Here is a 20,103-nt window from a genome sequence, read left to right on the forward strand (position 1 = left end):
TGTTCAAATTAAGTATGACACAAGCAAACAGGGCAGTTGTAAAATCATTAAAATAAATGTGGTAAAGGTCTACGTACTGATGCAGAGTCGTCCCCAGAATATATTTGCAAGTTTACAAAGCCGGGTTATAAATAGCACAGTATCAGGACCCTATATTTGCAGGTGACCACACACACACACACCCCTCTATCCCACCTTCCCATGGCTTCAGGACAGAGGAGACACTGGCCATACTTGAGCCTCATTTCCTTCTCCTACAGTCGGTCTATAAGGATTGAAGGTGAAAGACACTTTACACAGGTAAACGAGGGGTAGTACCATCCAGAGAAGAAGGAAGCCAATGTTACCTAAAGTTCAGTAAAAATAAGCACAATGCGATCTAGCTGATGTTTACAATGATCTTTTTTTTTTCTTTAAGAGAGAGAGAGAGAGCATGAGTGGGGGAGAGGGACAGAGAGAGAGAGAGAGAGAACGAATCCCAAGCAGACTCCAGCTCAATGCGGGGCTTGAACCCACAAAACCGTGAGATCATGACCTGAGCCAAAACCAAGAGTCAGACGCTTAACTGACTGAGCCACGCAGATGCCCCAAATCTATACCATTTTTACAAACTGCAACCCAAGTCCTGCAGACTGACTGGTTGGACTCAGTGTTCATCTTTCTCTTTCCTCTGGCTTCTTCTCCTCCTTTCTTATCCCCCTTTTTAAAATTAAAAAAATATATTTTTAGTGACAGTTCTATTTTTAAAGACAGTTTTATTGCAGTATAAGTTAAGGTCATAAAATTCACCTCTTTTAAGTGAACAATTCGATGATTTTTCGTAGTATTTCAAAATAATGCAGGTTTTCATCATCTCAGGAAAACCTCTCAGCTATTTATCTTCAATTCCTGTTCCCACCTCAGCCCCAGGCAGCCGCGAATCCACTTTTTAGCTTTGTGGATTTGCCTTTTCTAGACATTTCGCCTTCTTTTCTTTAGTTTTAAATTTTATTTATTTTGAGAGAGAAAGAGCAAGAATGAGTGGGGGAGGAGCAGAGAGAGAGGGAGAGAGAAAATCCCAAAAAGGCTCTGCACCGAGCTGATGCAGGGCGCAAATGCAGAGCCTGATGCCGGGCTTGAACCCATGAACCGTGAAATCGTGACCTGAGCTGAAATCAAGAGTCAGATGCTTAAACGACTGAGCCACCCAGGCGCCTCTTGCCTTCTTTTCTTCAGGTGGAAATATTGTTATTGCTTTTTAAAATATATTGGTTAAAATAAAATATTTTGGCTCTAAAAGCAAGACATTTGTGGTAAAAAGTGCAGATGATACAGAAGGGAATAAATTAAAAGGTGACCATTCATTCTCTTGTTAACCCTGCCCTTTATTTAAAAAATTGTTTTAAATGTTTTTTATTTATTTTTGAGAGTCAGAGAGAGACAGCACGAGCAGGGGAGGGTCAGAGAGAAAGGGAGACACAGAATCTGAAGCAGGCTCCAGGGTCTGAGCTGTCAGCACAGAGCCCGATGCGGGGCTCGAATCCACGAACTGTGAGATCATGACCTGAGCCGGAGTCAGATGCTCAACCGACTGAGCCACCCAGATGCCCCAACCCTACCTTTTAGAGATCTACTGTTAACAAATCACCATGTATCCCTCCCCATATTTCCCCCTAAACCATCGTAAACAAGGGGCGCCTGGGTGGCTTAGTGGGTTGGGTGGCTGACTCTTGGTTTCGACTCTAGTCATGATCCCAGTGTCAGGGGATGGAGTCCCATGAAGGCTCCAAGCTGAGCATGGAGCCTGCTTGGAAGCCGTCAGCACAGAGCTGGCTTGGGATTTCTCTCTCCCTCCCTCTCTCTGCTCCTCCCCTGCTTGAGCGCACTCTCTCTCGCTCTCTCTTTCTCTCTCAAAAAATAAATAAACATGAAAACTTTATACATTTGCCTGACTCCAGTCTTCCCGCCGTTCCCAATCTCCACGATTTCCCAGAGATTACTGTCAGCATTTTCCTGATCACATCTGCAAATTGTTTCAGTCCTTGGGAATGTAATTCATCAGGTTTTAAAACTTTCTGACAAGGTGAATAAGGTAACAAAGGCCTCAGCTGAATGTTTTCCCGGGGCCTTCTTAACCCTCCCCCTCGTGTGCGATTCTCCTCTGATTACTTCTCCTTTCGTCTGTGTTTACATTTTGTGATTTCTTAAAAATGAGTTCCTAGGCAACAGAGAGAACGAGGGAGGCGGCGGTGCGACCCGAACCAGGACTTGGGGACCCGGGCCGCTGGGTGGCCCTGCCCAAATTTGCCGCTCGACACGAGTAGACGTTCATACTTACATCTACCCGGCAACCTTTTCCGCTTTCTGGAAACTGCACTCCAACCTTCCTGGGGGATGTCCCCGCCCCCACTCGGTCTGTCTGGTTGCAGCGGGGCTGACCCCCGTCCTTGCACTCCAAGAATAAGCAAGTGACTCAGGTCTGCCCGGACATCAGCACGGCTCATCTCAGGCCCCGGTCGTCAGGTCAGAGCTGGGCATGTGACCCAAGGCCGTCCGGGGAGAGTCAGTTCTAGGATGTTTACGGGAAATACCGGACAAGAAGTGCTCTTTTCTAACCATGATGTGATGGGGAGCAGGGTTGTATCTGCTCTGGGCCACTGTCTGGGGAAGGCTTGTGAAAGGTGCAAGTGCGGTGCGGGTGGCCCAGTGGTGAGCTTCGCTGCCTTCTAAGGATGAAGGTGACACACAGGAGATCAACTAAGAGAGGAGGAGAGAGTTCTGACTCACCGTCTGGATCCATCCAGGCCTGAACCTGGTGCTACCTATGACCTTTGCAGTCACATGAGCCTATGAATTCTCACACTTTGATGTGGGTTTCTGTCACTTGCTGTCAAGAAACCTGATTAATACAATGTCCTTGGCTGAGCAATTTCATCTGTTGCCTCAGTTTCCTGAGGGGAGTAGCAACCAAAGGAAGCAAAAATTTTTTTTAATATTTTTATTTATTTCTAGGAGAGAGAGAGAGACAGCGTGAGCAGGGGAGGGTCAGAGAGACAGGGAGTGACAGACTCTGAAACAGTCTCCAGGCTCTGAGCTGGCAGTCAGCACAGAGCCCGACACGGGGCTCGAACCCACGAACCGCGAGATCATGACCCAAGCGAAAGTCGGACGCTCAACCGACTAAGCCACCCAGGCGCCCCTAAAGGAAGCAAATTTTTAAAAAGATATTTATTTATTTTGAGAGAGAGAGAGAGAGAGAGAGGGAGAGGGAGCCAGTGGGGAAGGGGAATCCCAAGCAGCCTCCGTGCTTTCAGCTCAGAGCCTGACTCCCGGCTCGAATTCACAAATGGTGGGATCAAGACCTAAGCCGAAATCAAGAGTCCCAAAGGAAGCAATTTTTTGAAAAGCAAAAGGGAAGGATAGAAAGGTTACACCAATTTACACTACTGCTGATAGAGTATGAGAATACCTACTCACTTCCTAACATCTTTTGTGTGTGTGTCTTTTTTCATATTACCAGAACTCCAATTTCTATTCTAGTATATTGCCGCTTGAAATAAAAGTTGAATTTCCCAGCTTCCCTTGCAGTTAGGTATAGTCACATGACTGAATCTAACCAATGAGATGGAAGTGAGTGGGGGAGGGGTCTTCCAGAAGGGACAGCATGTGCTCTTCTCGTTCTCTCCCTGTATCCACCAGCTGCCTGGGGTGCAGATGTGACAGAGGGTATTCCAGCCAATATTGTGAGTCGTGTGACTTTAAGAACGGAGTGCTAGATAAAGCAGGCACACAGACAGAAGCCAGGTCCCCGAGGAAAACGCACCCACAGTACCAGCTCTCATTGGATGACCTACAGCCCTCTTTTCCATCATAAAAGAAATATACTTCTATCTCACTTAAGTCACCACTTTGCCACTTGTCTGTGACTGATATTCCAAACCTGAGTCTAACTGACAGCACCGTCCCCACCCCCACCCCTCGCACCTTAAGCAACCCATTGCATTTACAATTTTTTTTTCATTTTGAAAGTCTGATAGGTGAAAAGGCAATGCCGCTTTATCACTTTAAATTCATTTCTCCTAAGCGTTGATCTTATTTTTATATGCTTATGAGCCATTTGTCCCTTTTCTGCCTGTGAGCTGTCTATTCTGATCTATTTCTTGACTCCAGGCTCAGGCTGCCTCTTCTCTGTGGTTATAAAATGGCCACCAGCAACTGCTGGCTTCTATTGCATCTTCTCAGCGACCTCGGCAGACAGAGTACTGTTTTCCCGGACGATCCACCACAAGTTTGGGAACTGTCAAGGGAACAAGAAGACAACCTACAGCCCGGGACAAAACATTTGCCAAAGACACACACTAGCCCCTCCCCCCCCCCCCTTATCCACAAGGGATACCTTCCAAGCCTGCCAGCAAATGCCTAAAGCCACACATAGCACTGAACCCTATATATACCATGTTTTTCCCGTACGTATGAGAAATTTCCATTTATAAACTAGGCACAGCAAGGGATGAACAACAACAACTAATAATAATATGGGCCGATTATACCAATATATTGTAATAAAAGTTATTGAATGTGGTCTCTCTCTCAAAAAATTTTATGGGGCTGCACTCACCTTTCTGCTTGTGGTGATGTGAGACCATAAAAGTGAGGTGAATGTCCTGGCTGTTGTACATAACGTTAGGCTACTATTGACTTTCTAAGGATGGATCAGAAGGAGGACCATCTGCTTCCTGAAGGAGGTTGACCTTAGGTAACTGAAGCCGGGGAAAGTCGAACTGCAGAGAAAGGGGGAGTGCTGTATGCAGTAAAAGACTATTATCCAAAATATACAAAGAACTCTTAAAAACCCAACTGTAAGAAAACTAACAATCAGATTTTATTTTTTTTAAGTTTATTTGTGTATCTTTGAGAGAGAAAGAGAGAGTGAGAGAGGGAGAGGAAGAGGGAGATAGAGGATCTGAAGCAGGCTCTGCACTGACAGCAGAGAGTCCGAGGTGGATCTTGAACTCACTTACGGTGAGACCATGACCGAAGTCGAAGTTGGAAGCTTAACTGACTGAGTCACTCAGGCGCCCCACAGCCAGATTTTAAAAACATGCTAAAAGGGGCGCCTGGGTGGCTCAGTGGGTTAAGCATCCAACTTCAGCTCAGGTCATGATCTCATGGCTCCAGAGTTCAAGTCCTGCATTTGGCTCTGTGCTGACAGCTCAGAGCCTGAAGCTTCCTTCAGATTCTGTCTCATCTCTCTCTGCCCTCTCCGACTCAAGCGCACTCTCTTTCTCTCTCAAATATAAATAAACATGAAAAAAAATAAAAATAAAAACATGCAAAAGACCTGGACCCACACCTCTCCAAAGAAGATATACAGATGGTGAGTTGCCTGGGTAGCTGAGTCAGTTAAGCTTCCAACCTTGGCTCAGGTCATGATCTCATGGTTTGTGAGTTCGAGCTCCGCATCGGGGTCTGTGCTGACAGCTCAGAGTCTGGAACCTCCTTCAGATACTGTGCCTCCCCCTCTCTCTGCCCCTCCCCTGCTCATGCTCTGTCTCTCAATAGTAAATAAGAATGTTAAAAACTTTTTATATACAGACGGCAAATATACAAGGAGACGCTTTTTATATCATATGTCATCAAGGAAATACAAACTAAAGCCATAAGTAAATATCTCTACACGGCACGGCTACTAGAATGGCTACAATCAGAAACACTGACACCAAATACTGGCCAGGAAGCGGGGCAGGAACTTTCATGCATTCCTGGCAGGAATGCAAATATGGTTTAACCACTTTGGAAGACAGTTGGCAACTTCTCACAAAACTCAGCATACTCTTACCATACGATCCAACCATTGTCCTCCTTGGTTAAGTCCAAATTAGTTGAAATGTACATCTACACAAAACCTGCACATGGATATTTAAAGCATATTTATTCATAATTACCAAAACATCGTGGCAACCAAGGTTTCCTTAGGTAAGTGAACATGTTATATCCATACGGTGGAGTAAAATTATTCAGCACTGAAGTAAAATGACTCGGGGTGCCTGCCAGGGTGGCTCAGTCAGTTAAGCGTCCGATTGGCTCAGGTTCTCATGAGTTGTGAGTTCAAGCCCCATGCCAGGCTCACTGCTGTCAGCGCAGAGCCTGCTTCCTCTGTCCCCTTCTCTCTGCCGCCCCCCGCCCCCTGACTTGCGCTCTCTCAAAAAAGGAAACAAATAAATGAAATGTAATGACTTATCAAGCCATGAGAAGACATGGAGGGATCTTAAAGGCATATTACTAAGTGAAAGAGGCCAATGAATAGGCTTGCTGTATGATTCCAACAATATGACATTCTGGAAAAGCTAAAACATTCTGGAGACCGTAAAAAGATCTGTGGCTGCCAGAGGCTGGGGGAAAGGAATGAATCGGTTGAGTACAGGGGACTTTTAGGGCAGCGAAGTGACTGTGTGATACTGTAATGGTAGATACATATTATTACATATTTGTCCAAACCTATACAATCTACAACACCAAGAGTGAACTCTGGTGGTGCCTGGGTGGCTCAGTCTGTTAAGTGTCTGACTCTTGATTTCAGCTCAGGTCACCATCTCACAGCTTGTGGGTTTGAGCTCCGAGTCGGGCTCTGCGCTAAGCGCGGAGACTGCTTGGCATTCTCTTTCTCCCTCTCTCTCTGCCCCTCCCCTGTGCTCTCTCTGTCCCTCCCCTGTGCTCTCTCTGTCTCAAAAATAAATACATAAACATTTTTTAAAAATGAAAAACTTAAATGTTAAAAAAAAGTGAATTCTAATGTTAGCTACAGACTTTGGTTGATAATAATGTATCCATGTGGGTTCACTGATCGCACAAACATACCATTCTGGTAAGGGATGTTGATAGCAAGGAAAATGTGTGTGTGTGGGAGGGGGAGGGCTAACATGGGAACTCTGTACTTTCCACTCAGTTTTACTGTGAATCTAAAACTGCTCTTTAAAAAAAAAATTATTTTTAAAAAAATTTTTTAGTGTTTATTGTTGAAGGAGAGAGAGACAGAGCATGAGTGAGGGAAGAACAGAGAGAGAGGGAGACACAGAATCCAAAGCAAGTTCCAGGCTCTGAGCTGTCAGCACAGAGCTTGACTCGGGGCTCGAACTCACAGACTGTGAGACCATGACCTGAGCCGAAGTGGGATGCTTAACCAACTGAGCCACCCAGGTGCCTCCCCCAAAAATCTATTTTTTAAAAATAATATAGGAATTGGCTCTGGTAGGACCAGACAGGGTCACATGCCTCTAGCTGATCAGTGAGTGTAGTTGGGTCATGTGCCTCTCTGATCAACTGAGCACATTGATTGATCGGGTCCAGGTGCCTGTCCCTCTCTGGAACCAGAGCAATCAGCCCTCCAGAAGCACGTGGAATGGGGGAGGGGAGGGATAGCACTTTAGAAAGAACATAAGAAATTTTTTTAATAGTTTATTGTCAAGTTGGTTTCCATATAACACCCAGTGCTCATCCCCATAAGTGCCCTCCTCCCTGCCCATCACCCCCCTTCAGCTCCCCCCACCCCATCTGCCCTCAGTTTGTTCTCGGCATTCAAGAGTCTCTTCATGGTTTGCCTCCCTCCCTCTCCCCCACTATTTCCCCCTTCTTCTCCCCCATGGTCCTCCATTAAGTTCATCCTAATCCTCCTATATGTGCAAACATATGGTATCTGTCCTTCTCTGCCTGACTTATTTCAATCAGAATAACACCCTCAAGATCCATCCATGTTGCTACACATGGCCAGATTTCATTCTTTCTCATTGCCATGTAGTATTCCATTGTATAGGTAAACCACATCTTCTTGATCCATTCATCAGTTGATGGACACTTAAGCTTAGAAAGAACATAAGAAATGAGTGCTTGTGTCTGAAGACGAGGAAACTGAATATTGAGAGGATAAATCAATGGATGTTGACCATCCAAAGAGGAGAATCAAATCTTATAATCAGGCAAGGTAGCAAGTCCAGAGGCCTGGGGGCCATAAAAGATATGGAGCTCGTGGGCAGGCCAAGTAACGCGTTCTCTTTTAGGTCTAATTAACTCACATTCAGGTCAACAACTTCACTAATTTATTGGGCACCAAACAGGGGCCAGATCCTAAGTTTGGAGCTAAAGAGACTCTTGTGAATAATAACTCAGTGGACAAATCCATTAATTTTCAAAGGCTTACTTAATGTTTATTCAATGAACATTTAGAAGACCATGTAAATTTCACCACTCCACAATTAAATTATATATGGTCCAATTAGAATACCCATAATCCTTCTCAATCACCGCAATTTCAGAGAATTCAAGGATTCAGAGGAAGCCAGATCCATCACATGACTCACTGTGACCCTCCCCAGGCGCCCAGGACTCATGGCTAACTTTTGACCTTGACTAACTGTAGTGACCACTTAAAGGGAAGAAGGTGCCCACCAAGGGTTGCCCATGGTTACTCTTGAATAGCTGGACCCCAAACTATGTGCGTCAATGCGGAGATTTTGTAATTGTTCAAAAGAGTTGAACACGAACCATAAATTGTTTTTATATTGCCTTCAAAAAAAAAAAAAAGCTCTTTACATAGCCTTTTAAAGTCAACAAAACCCGCTCTTTAATATAATGTGTGAAATGAAATACAAACTTCTTTTATTCTGAATTTTAGTCTCTGGACACTTTGAAGTGGTTTTGTTAGTTTTATAGATTTGTCTGCACTCATACTGAACTGCTCTCTGCTATCTGAGATAAAAAGAAGGCAACGTCAATTTATCTGCTTCCCCCATTCCACATTGTTCCTGTTTCTGTATTAAAGAGATGGTTACCTGATTTAGATAAAGATGTGTCACACCATTAGCTCTTTCTGTTCATCTGCTTTATTAAGCACTTAATACATACTGGGCACTGTGGAAAACATGAAAGAAATGGGCAGTACAGGCCATCCATTAAGGAAGCAAGATTCAGTCTGTGTGATCTTTTTTTTCTTTTAAGTTTTTATTTATTTATTTTCAGAGAGAGAGAGCCCATGCACAGGAGCAGGGGGAGGGGCAGAGAGAGAATCCCAAGCAGGTTCCACACTGTCAGTGCAGAGCCTGATGCGGGGCTTGAACTCACAAACCATGAGATGGTGACCTGAGCCGAAGCTGGACGTTTAACTGACTGAGCCACTAAATGCCACCAGTCTATGTGATCTTTTTTTTTTTTCTAGGTGAGAGAGAGAGAGAGAGAGACAGCGTGAGCAGGGGAGGGTCAGAGAGAGAGGGAGTCACAGACTGAAACAGGCTCCAGACTCTGAGCTGGCAGTCAGCACAGAGCCCGACGCGGGGCTCGAACCCACGAACCGCGAGATCATGACCTAAGCGAAAGTCGGACGCTTAACCGACTAAGCCACCCAGGCGCCCCCAGTCTATGTGATCTTAAGCTAGTTACTTAACATTTCTCAGCCTCTGTGTCCTGAACTATCAAAGAAGGATGAAATAGCACTCTTGCAAGGGTCTTATTCACTCATTTATTCAACAAATCCAGTTTGGGTTTCTGCTCTGTGCCCCACACTAGTCCAGGAAGCAGGGGCACAGAGCAGGGCTAAGAGCTGTACAAGGTTTTTGGTGGGAGGGACGCCGGGCCGCAGGCAGGAAGTCGCTGCGAGCATGTCTGGTATATTACCTAAAGTGGGCACAGAACAGAACAGTGCATCTCCTAAGGCCTGTGTAGTAGTATTAGTCGTTTTTTGCTAGGTGACAAATTGGTTCAAAAGTTAGCTGCTTAAAACAAGGAATAAATCTAAGCTTTTATCTCACAGTTTCTGTGGGTTAAGGATCCAGGAGGGTTTGGCTGGGTGGTTCTCACCAGGGTCTGGGAGCTGCGGCTGCAGTCCCCTTGAAGGTCACTTAGGGCTGGAGGGTTTTTCTGAGCTTACTCACGTGGTTGTGGGAGGAAGTTTCCATCTGGCTACACGGGCCTCTCTGTAGGACTGCTCTGAACATGGCAGCTGGCTTCCCCCCTAAGCAAGTGATTTAAAACAGAGAGAGAGAGAGAGCCCCTAACATAGAAGCTTTGGCGTCTTTTATAACTTATTTTTTCTTTCTTTATTTTTTAATGTTTTATTATTTATTTTTGAGAGAAAAAGAGAGAGAGACAGAGTACGAGCGGGGGAGGAGCAGACAGAGAGGGAACTACAGAATCCAAAGCAGGCTCCAGGCTCTGAGCCAGCAGCATAGAGCCTGATGTGGAGCTTGAACCCATGAACCATGAGATCATGACCTGAGTTGAAGTCGGCCGCCTAACCGACTGAGCCATGCAGGCGCCCCTGTAATGTAATCTCAGAAGTGAGGGTGTATCATTCACTTCTGGGGAATTCTCCGATTCATTCAGACCAGCTGGAGCCATGAGAGAGTGGGGGCCACACCAGGGTGTGATGGCCAGGGAGCAAAGGTTTGTTGGGTGCCATTTTGGACTCTGGCTACCAAAACGCCCACAAATTTTTTGTGATTCCTTATCTCATTTTATTTATTTATTAAAAAGCGTTTTTTTCTTTTACGTTTATTTATTTTTGAGAGACATCGTGTGAACAGGGGGAGGGGCAAAGAGGAGACACAATCCCAAGAGGCTCCATGCGGTCAGCACAGAGCCCGAGGCGGGGCTCAAACCCACAAACCGTGAGATTGAGAGCTGAGCTGAAGTCAGATGCTTAACCGCTGAGCCGCCCAGATGTCCCTCAGTTTATTTATGTATTTATTTTTAAAGGAGGCTCCACACCCAATGTGGGGCTTTGACTTATAACCCTGACATCAAGGCTCACAGGCTCCACAGACCCAGCCAGCAAGGCGCCCCTCTTTTTTTCATTTTAAATCACTACTCGCCTTTATACTAATTTTGTATTTTTGTTTTAAAGAAGCCCCCCACCCTACTCCACCCCACTCCCCACCCCATTGTATAAACTTCTGTCCCAGCAAGCCTGGATCCATCTCTGGTCTGCTTTTCAGGCAGTGTGAGAGGGTTTCACGCAGGGTCAGAAGTAGGACCCGGTCCAGGGAGATTGTTTGCTGAGGACCAGCCCTGCCTGGTGGAAGGTGTAGATTTCAGCTCCTCCCAGCTGCCCTCCTTGAACATTCCTTTGGAAGCTTAAGCGGCTGGAATTAAACCAGAGGTTTTGATGAGTGGCAAAGAGATAAAGTCTTGTTTGCACATTGTAATGGTGTATTTAAACATTTTGACAATGATCAGGTGAGCTCCTTGGTTGATACTGACTCCACTCTTGTGTAAGTGATTGTCCTGGGCAGGAAGGCCCCTTGGCCATGTGACTGGGGAAACTCACAAGTTAATTGACTTGCTTTTTTTCCCCTTTCTTTTTGCTTAAAGCCACACAAGTGAAGAAATGCAATTTTTTTTTTTTGCTCTTGTTTTCTTAGTGAACCAAGAAAAACAAAGCTGGCTTTTAAATCCTATTGCAGTTCTTAACTTTTGTTTTTTTGCATCTCTTACCTTTTAGAGGCTCAAGCTGTGAATTAGCAAAAATAAACAAAAAAAAAAAAAATGCCCCCCCCAAAAGACTCATGCCCCAGAGCTCATGATCTTTTTGCTACGTGACCCTCCACCATCCTCAGATTAAGTCAGATTTTTCCATTACATGATTTTATAGCATCAAGTAGTTTTCTGCATAGTACTTACTAAATTTCATTATTATAATAGTTACCTATTTTTGTGAAACAAACTATCATAGGATATAGTTGCTTAAAATAATCATTTACTGGGACACTTAGCTGGCTCAATTGGGGGAGCATGTGACATTTGATCTTGGAGTTTTAAGTTTGAGCCCCATGTTGGGTGTAAAGATCATTTATAAATAAAATCTTGGGGTGCCTGGGTGGCTCCGTCGGGTAAGCATCTGACTTTTGATTTTGGCTCTGGTCAGGATCTCACTGTCCATGGGTTCGAGCCCCGGGTCGTGCTCTGTGCTGACAGCTCAGAGCCTGCTTGGGATTCTCTCTCTCTTTCTCTCTCTGCCCCTCCCCAACTTGTGCTCTCTTTCTTGTTCTTAAAACAAATAAATAAACCAAAAAAATCTTAAACACACACACACACACACACACACACACACACACACACAAAACAAAACCCCCAATCATTTATGACGAGCCTTTTTTTTTTAAGTAAGCTCTACCCCCAGTGTGGGGCTTGAACTTGCAACTCTGAGATCAAACGTATACTCTACTGACTAAGCCAGTCAGGTCCCCCCATTTCCTAGGGTTCTTTGGGTCGATGTGGGGACCATCTGTGAGTTGCACCTGGCTTTGCTCATGCAGCGGCGTTCAAGTGGGGGGTCAGCTAGGACAGCCAGATGGCTGGATCTCTTCCATCCTGTGGCCTTTCTTTCAGGGCGTTTACTGGCATGGGGGACTCAGAGCAGAGTCCCAAGGCAGCGGAAATGAAAGCTGCAAGAGCTTTCAAGGTCAGGCTCTAGAACTTGTGCACAGACCTTCTATCCTGTCCTATTATTCAAAGCTAGTTCCGTTAAGCTTCGTGCATGTTTAAACCATGTTGGCCTTTTCACAGCTGTGCCATTGGTGCCCAGAACACGCCCTGGCACATAGAATATTTGCTGATATAAATGAGATTATCACAGTGAATTTTTCTAGCACTAGCATAGTGTCTTATACATCAAAGTTCCCTAAATGAGGGCTATTATTGTATAGCTTTCCCAGGGGAGATAAATAACATAAATATTATTATTTTTTAAATGTTTATTTATTTATGTATTTATTTTGAGAGACAGAGACAGAGCGTGCGAGGGGCCTGATGCAGGGCTCAAGCTCATCAACTGTGAGATCATGACCTCAGCCAAAATCATGAGTCAGATGCTTAGCTGACTGAGCCACCCAGGTGCCCCTGTAGATATTTTTAAGCGTATTTTTTTTTTTTTTTTTTTAGTAATCTCTCACCCAATGTGGGGCTTGAACTCACAACCCCAAGATTAAGAGTCATACTCTCCACTGACTGAGCCAACCCAGTACCCTAGACGATCTGCTATTTCTAAGGAGACCTCAGATTTCCGCGGAATGAGCACAGAAGGATCTTCATTGTTCTCTCCAACCTATCGCCTGTTTCTCTATCTGGTACTCAGTAAATTGCCGGAGACACATGTTAACGGAGAGGCAGTAGACGATAAGGATGAAACAGGTGGTCATGGAGTTCAAGTCCTAGTTCAGCCTCTCACTAGCTATGAGACCTTGCATGAGTCATCTAAACCCTCTGCTTTTGTTTCCTCTTTCAGAAAACAAATATAATAGTGTAATAGCACATATTTTTTGAGACTGACAAAAGAATTCAATGGGTTAATACTGCTGGCACGCAGTTACTGTTACATAAAAGTGTATTATTATAAGTAACCTGTGGGGCCTGACTTCAGTTTCCAGGAGCCACTTTTTTACGGTGTACAACATAGACTTTTCAGAGGTGTCCTCTGTCTCGGCCAACAGCCTTCAGAGAATCAGGAAGCCACTGAGATGAGCTGTGAACAAACGAGAAAGCAATCTTGCCCAGTTCATGGTCGGGTAGCTTTAACTCACCAATTTCTAATTTCGTATATAGTGTTTAGATTTTCAACGGTGGTTTTCTATTGGTATGAACCGAGGATGCCTTTGATGGGGAAGACAACTTTATAGGCTTAAATAGAAAAATTATGTTATCTAGCATGGAGCTTTCCGTTATGACATTATTGCTATTTTATTATGGAAAATTTCTAACATATTCAAGAGGAGAGAAAATAGTAGCACCAACCCCTGTATCCATCATCAGGCGGTGTGAGAACCTCATCAGGGGCGCCTGGCTGGCTCAGTCAGTTAAGTGTCCGACTTCGGCTCAGGTCATGATCCCACGGTTCGTGGGTTCAAGCCCCACATCGGGCTCTGTGCTGACAGCTCGGAGCCTGGAGCCTGCTTCAGATTCTGTGTCTCACTCTCTCTCTGACCTTCCCCTGCTCACACTCTGTCTTTGTCTCTCTCTCAAATAAAAAATTAAAAATTATGGGGCACCTGGGTGGCTTAGTCGGTTAAGCGTCCGACTTCGGCTTAGGTCATGATCTCGCGGTTCGTGGGTTCGAGCCCCGCGTCGGGCTCTGTGCTGACTGCCAGCTCAGAGCCTAGAGCCTGTTTCAGAGTCTGTGACTCCCTCTCTCTCTGACCCTCCTCTGCTCACGCTCTCTCTCTCTCCTAGAAATAAATAAAAATATTTAAAAAAAAAAAGAAGTTTTCAGGGAGGAATGTGTGTGAGACACACACCTCTTTCTCTTGCTGATGTTGAGTGCCTCCCTGGGCCCTGCTTTCAAGCTTTATTATTAGGGTGGCCAGGGGAAAGAGGTGTGATAAGGTGAGTAAAATCCCTTCTTGCCCCCTGCGGGCTTGGAGATTTGGAGATGCTGGAAGTGAACATCTCTTGAGTGTTCACCTTGAGCCACTCTGCTCAGTGCTTTTTACTGAAACAACTAGACAGCAAACAAACAGGGGCACCTTTGCGGCTCAAGCGGTCAAGGGTCCAACTCAGCTCAGGTCATGATCTCATGGTTTGTGAGGTCGACACTCCCCCCAGCTCACCCCCCCACCCCATGTTGGGCTCTGCATGGACAACATGGAACCTGCTCGGGATTCTCTCTTCCTCGTTCCCTGCCCCTCCCCTGCTCATTCTCTCCCCCTCTCTCTTTCTCAAAGTAAATAAATAAACATTTAAAAACAAGAAAACAAGGGCGCCTGGGTGGCTCAGTTGGTTAAGCGTCTGACTTCGGCTCAGGTCATGATCTAACCGCTTGTGGGTTCGAGCCCCGCGTCGGGCTCTGTGCTGACAGCTCAGGGCCTGGAGCCTGCTTCCGATTCTGTGTCTCCGCCTCTCTCTGCCCCTCTCATGCTCATGCTCTGTCACTTCCTGTTTATCAATAATAAATAAATGTTAAAAAAAAAAAAAAAACAGGAGCACCTGAGTGGCTCAGTAGGTTGAGCATCTGACTTCGGCTCAGGTTGTGATCTCGCAGTTCCTCAGTTTGAGCCCCACATCTGGGCTTATTGCTGTCGGCACAGAGCCTGCTTCAGATCCTCTGTCTCCCTCTCTCTGCCCCTCCCCCAGGTGTGCCCCCCCCTAAAAATAAATAAACGTTAAAAAAATTAAAGAACATTAAAACATGAAAAATAAACATGTAAAAAACATTAAAAAAGGCAAAAAGAAAAACCAAAACCCAAACTCTTTTGGTGTTTACAACCACCATGGGGGAGGGGTACTATGACTGTGTCCCTTTTAGGGATGTTCAGAGATGTGCCCCGGCTCATGTTAACTGTGGGATGCTTTGAACCTCAATGTCTTTTTTGTTTTTAATGTTTTATTTATTTCTAGGAGAGGGAGAGAGACAGCGTGAGCAGGGCAGGGTCAGAGAGAGAGGGAGGCACAGACTGAAACAGGCTCCAGGCTCTGAGCTGGCAGTCAGCACAGAGCCTGACGCGGGGCTCGAACCCATGAACCGCGAGATCATGACCTAAGCGAAAGTCGGACGCTTAACTGACTAAGCCACCCAGGAGCCCCTGAACCTCAATGTCTTAACCATTAAAAACCAGCTGCCTCAACACGAAGAATGTTCTAGAGAAATAGCAGAAAAAGAGCTCATAGTAATTAGTGAGCCCCTGGGGATTGAGCCTGGGCTGGATGGAAGGGGAAAGGAAAGGGTGTGAGGAGGCTTTTATTTCCTACCTGATACTTGGGCCAGGCAGGTGACAGAAGTAAGCTGTGCTGGGCTCAGAGCCCAGACTCAAAAGCCAGAGCGTACCACCCTACAGTTCAGGATTCTCCCTCCCCGAGTGCAGACAGGATGCTCATAATGCCTACCTCATAGGGTTGCTGTGAGAATTAAGTGAGGTAAGATATTCCCAAAACATTTCAAGCAGTGCTTTGTCACATCGTAAATACTACACACAGCTTAGCTATTCTTACTCTGACCATTATTGGCATTTCCCCATGAATGTGTACTAATTACTTCCAAAATAATGAAAAGAATAAATTAGTTCTTTTAAAAGGCCAACTTCAGTGTCTGGTAAAGTTAGACATATGCCTCCTCTATGACCCAGGAAGCCCACTCTTGGGTTGAGAAAAATGAATGCACTTAACCACCAAAAGAGTTGTTCAAGAATATTCCTGGGGCACCTGGGTGGCTCAGTTGGTTAAGCGTCCGACTTCGGCTCAGGTCATGATCTCACGGTTTGTGAGTTCAAGCCCCGAGTCGGGCTCTGTGCTGACAGTCAGAACCTGGAGCCTGCTTCGGATTCTCTATCTCCCTCTCTCTCTGACCCTCCCCTGCTCACGCTGCCTCTCTGTCTTTCTCAGAAATAAACTAAAACATTAAAAAAATTATAAAAAAAGAAAAAGAATATTCCTAGCAGGGGTACCTGGGTGGCTTGGTTTGAGCGTCCAACTCTAGATTTAGGCTCAGGTCATGATCCCATGATCGCTGGGTGTGGAGCCTGCTTGGTATTCTCTCTCCCTCTCCTTCTACCCCTTTCCCCTGCTTGCACGCATGCGCGCGCTCTCTCTCTCTCTCTTAAAAAAAAAACCCACACAAAAAAGAAAGTTCATAAGAGCTTTTTTTCATAACAGTCTACATTGGAAACAAGCAAATGACCATCGACAAGGCGAAGGATAAGTGATGGTGGCGGGTGGGGGAGTGGAACACTCAATAACACAAACAAATGAACTACCCACGCTTCCAACAGTGAACATGACTGAATCCAAAAAACGGTATTTGAGTGAAAGACACCAGATCCGCACCGGTCGGTTTCAACCTAAACTCCTAGTCCAGGAGTTCATTTTGTGTGGTTCCATTTCTACGAAGGCTGCAAATAGCCAAAACTAAAGGTGACAGAGGTCAAAAGAGTGCTTCGCTGGCTTTGGGAAGGGGCGGAGGGAACCTTCTAGGGACAGAAATGTTTTGTGCTCCAGAGAGCAGGTGGCAATGTCTGGGGACACTTCTGGTGACCACAACTGGTGGAAAGAGTGAGTACTGCTGGCGTCTGGTGGGGAGAGACCAGAGATTCCGCTGAGCAGCTCCCACAACAGACAAGTATCTGGCTCTGTCAACAGTGCTGAGACTAGAAATGTTGTATATGGTTTACAGTGCTTGCACACGATCAAGGAATTTCCCCATCCATGTGGATACTCGCTATTATTAGAGGCAGAATGGGAGTGTCTTACCCTTAGGGTAGAACTGTCGCCAAAAACAAGCTGCCCAACTAGGGATATTTCCCACCCACTCCCCTTTGCATCTGAGTACAGCCACATGATTTGTTCTTGCAGACTGAGTGTGAGCAAAACCAGCATGTGCAAGCTCAGGGCCAGGCAGTTGAGGGACGCGTGTGCACTCTCCGCCCTTTCCCTCCAGCGCTGGATGCAGACCACGTGGAGAGCTGTCAGGCAACTGGCAACAATGTGAACAGGAGGTAGATTTCTCTCATGCAACCCGGAAATGTTGGGGTTTGTTTGTTACAGTGGCTGGTGTTGGTGTAATCGAGTGTTCAGTAAAAAATACAGTCTCTGAATGGCAGGTCTTCCAAGCTGATCTACTAAGGAGGAATTCATCTCACTTGCAAATTCTCGGAGAGCAGGGATCGTATGGTACACATTTTCTTATTCCCTCATGATACTAAGCACCATGTTCGTCCTTCCTTCCTTCCTTTCCTTTTTTCTTTTTTTTTTTTTTTAATTTATGTTTTATTTATGTTTGAGAGAGACAGAAAGACAGCGCATGAGTGGGGGAGAGGCAGAGAGAAAGAGAAATACAGTATCTGAAGCAGGTTCCAGGTTCTGAGCTGTCAGCACAAAGTTCCACGTGGGGCTTAAACTCACAAACAGCAAGACCATAACCTGAGCCAAAGTCGGACACTCAACCAACTGCTCCTTCCTTCCTTCCTTCTTTCTTTCCTTCCTTCCTTCCTCTCTCTCTCTCTCTCTCTCTTTCTTTCCTTCTTTCTCTCCTTCTCTCCTCTCCTTCTCTCCTGGTCTCTTTCTCTCTCCCTTCCTTCCTTCCTTCCTCTTTCTCTCTCTCTCTCTCTCTTTCTTTCTTTCTTTCTCTCCTTCTCTCCTCTCCTTCTCTCCTGGCCTCTTTCTCTCTTCCTTCCTTCCTTCCTTCCTTCCTTCCTTCCTTCCTTCCTTCCTTCCTTCCTCTTTCTCTCTCTCTCTCTCTCTTTCTTTCTTTCTTTCTTTCTTTCTTTCTTTCTTTCTTTCTTTCTCTCCTTCTCTCCTTCTCTCCTGATCTCTTTCTCTCTCCCTTCCTTCCTTCCTTCCTCCCTCCCTCCCTCCCTCCCTTCCTCCAAAGTCATATGGCTCCATGGATTGGCAGAGCACTTAAGTGTCTTTTTGTAATCTTTCTAGGCACTATGAACCACAAACATCAATTCCTACACTATCCTATCTTGTGTTTTGGGGTAGGGTATACCTTACCCAATGTTCTGACGTTGGGTTCTGATTGGCTAAAGTCAACTGATACATTTTCTTTTCCCTAGCCTCAGTGTTTGGTTCACAGATGAGCACATAACCAAGTCAGAGCCAATGAGATATAAAATATTAGCTGAGGCTCCTGAAGGGAAACAATTCCTTCTCTTTAGATAGAGAGAGAGAGCCCTGAATATACCTCTCTGTTCTTCCAGGTGGTGGTGTAGGTTTGTGAGACTTCCAGTTACTGTAATAATTTAGCTACCAAGAGGGCAATGCTTGGGACTGTCAAGAAGCCACAGGGAGATAGAGTTCCCAGGGGCTCAAGCAATGTTAGGACCTAAGTTCTTCCTGCGTTTCCTCTCTGCATCTTTCAACATGTTAGTTTTTTTCGCTTGTGGCAAAATAATGCTTGTGATTCCAGACATTCAGGTCACAATGTCATGCATCTCTGTTATTGAGAAAAACCTTTCTCAGAAGTGCTCAGCAGATCTTTCCTCTTGTCTTGATGCTCCAGAGAGTATCACATAACAGTGCCCAACCCAATCCCTGGCAAGTGTCTGGATTATCATGATTGGCCCGTTTCCATCTTGATTCTATTCCTCAGGCTGAGGCTGAGACCAGGACCAGCTCCCTGGAAGAACATGGCCACCAGGAGGAAGGGGAAAACCTGATTGCAACCTGAATTCTGATCTAAAGAGGGAGAATTTAAAACATGATAATAAAATACAAAATAAAAGGACTGAATTTTTTTGAGTTGGCCAACAATAAGATATGCAATATATCCTGCCCCTTATTATAGATATTCATATATATGTTATACCAGCCAATTGCAAGAAATCGAAAACCAAGGAGAAAAAAAAAGTTAGGAAAAACGTATCAGCTTGCATATCTCAGAAGTTCAGAGGCTTTCAGCTTCAGGCATGGCTGGATCCAGGCAACAATATCAATAATACTTGGTCTCTCTTTTTGTCTCCTGTCTCTGCTTTCTTAAGTGCAGGCTTTATTCTCAGGCAGAAGCTTATCAAATGATGACCTCAGAAGTTAGGCAACTGTTCCAAGGAATGTTTTTAAGAGTTGAGCCTCAGTGACCTGACTTGGATCACAAGCCCATCCTTGAACCATATCCAAGAGGAATGGAAGATTCTCATTGACCAATCATAAATCTTGTTCCTGCCTCTGAATGAGATTATTACCATATCCATGTAGATTAAGAATGTGGAGTGGAGAGGGCACCTGGGTGGCTTAGCCAGTTAAATGCCTGACTTCGGCTCAGGTCATGATCTCGCGGTCGGTCCGTGAGTTCGAGCCCCGATGTGGTGGGGCTCTGTGCTGACAGCTCAGAGCCTGGAGCCTGCTTTGGATTCTGTGTCTCCCTCTCTCTCGGTCCCTCCCCTGCTTGCACTCTATCTGTCTCAAAAATAAATAAAATAAATAAATGAAAATTTAAATATGTTTAAATAAATAAAAAAATTTTAAGTAAAATAAATAAATAAGCAAATTTTAAAAATGCAGCTTTTTTTTTTTTAATATTTTTTTATTTATTTCTAGGAGAGAGAGAGACAGCGTGAGCAGGGGAGGGTCAGAGAGAGAGGGAGACACAGAATCTGAAGCAGGCTCCAGGCTCTGAGCTGGCAGTCAGCACAGAGCCTGATGCGGGGCTCGAAC

The 20,103-nt window shown here is 45.2% G+C and overlaps 1 long non-coding RNA gene across 1 annotated transcript in view; it reads left to right on the forward strand.

The window, feature by feature from the left end:
- Positions 1 to 19,174, forward strand: part of LOC120243316 — a 29,913-nt gene extending 10,739 nt beyond the window's left edge. The window contains exons 2-3 of the long non-coding RNA XR_005531270.1: positions 17,302 to 17,444; positions 19,043 to 19,174. This is a non-coding gene — a long non-coding RNA (uncharacterized LOC120243316). The remainder of the gene's footprint in view (positions 1 to 17,301; positions 17,445 to 19,042) is intronic.
- The last annotated feature ends 929 nt before the right edge of the window (positions 19,175 to 20,103 follow it).

Source organism: Hyaena hyaena, unplaced genomic scaffold (assembly GCF_003009895.1).
Source record: "Hyaena hyaena isolate Hyena2069 unplaced genomic scaffold, ASM300989v1 scaffold_335, whole genome shotgun sequence".
Lineage (NCBI taxonomy): Eukaryota > Metazoa > Chordata > Mammalia > Carnivora > Hyaenidae > Hyaena > Hyaena hyaena.